Source organism: Hippocampus comes, unplaced genomic scaffold (genome assembly GCF_001891065.2).
Source record: "Hippocampus comes isolate QL1 unplaced genomic scaffold, H_comes_QL1_v1.1 scaffold53, whole genome shotgun sequence".
Lineage (NCBI taxonomy): Eukaryota > Metazoa > Chordata > Actinopteri > Syngnathiformes > Syngnathidae > Hippocampus > Hippocampus comes.
The window spans coordinates 930,172-930,402 of record NW_017805707.1 but is presented as its reverse complement, the minus strand read 5'-3'; positions in this window follow the sequence as shown (position 1 = coordinate 930,402).

The following is a 231-nucleotide window of genomic DNA, read 5'->3' as shown; positions in this document are numbered from 1 at the left end:
ACCAGCTAAAATGATTAACGTCTCGTTAGAACTCTTCAGTGTTCTCTTTTTTGCCGATCTGATCAGGATGGTCATGTTTGCTTCACAGATTAGCCGCGGCTAATTGTTGAGAACACGCTTGGCGGTTATTCTTTGTCCGCCTCCGTTATTTGCGGCAACCCCGACGATCTGACAATAACAACAACCTTGGGGAGTTCACAACTGTGTCAGGGATAGAAAGGTTGGGAGGGG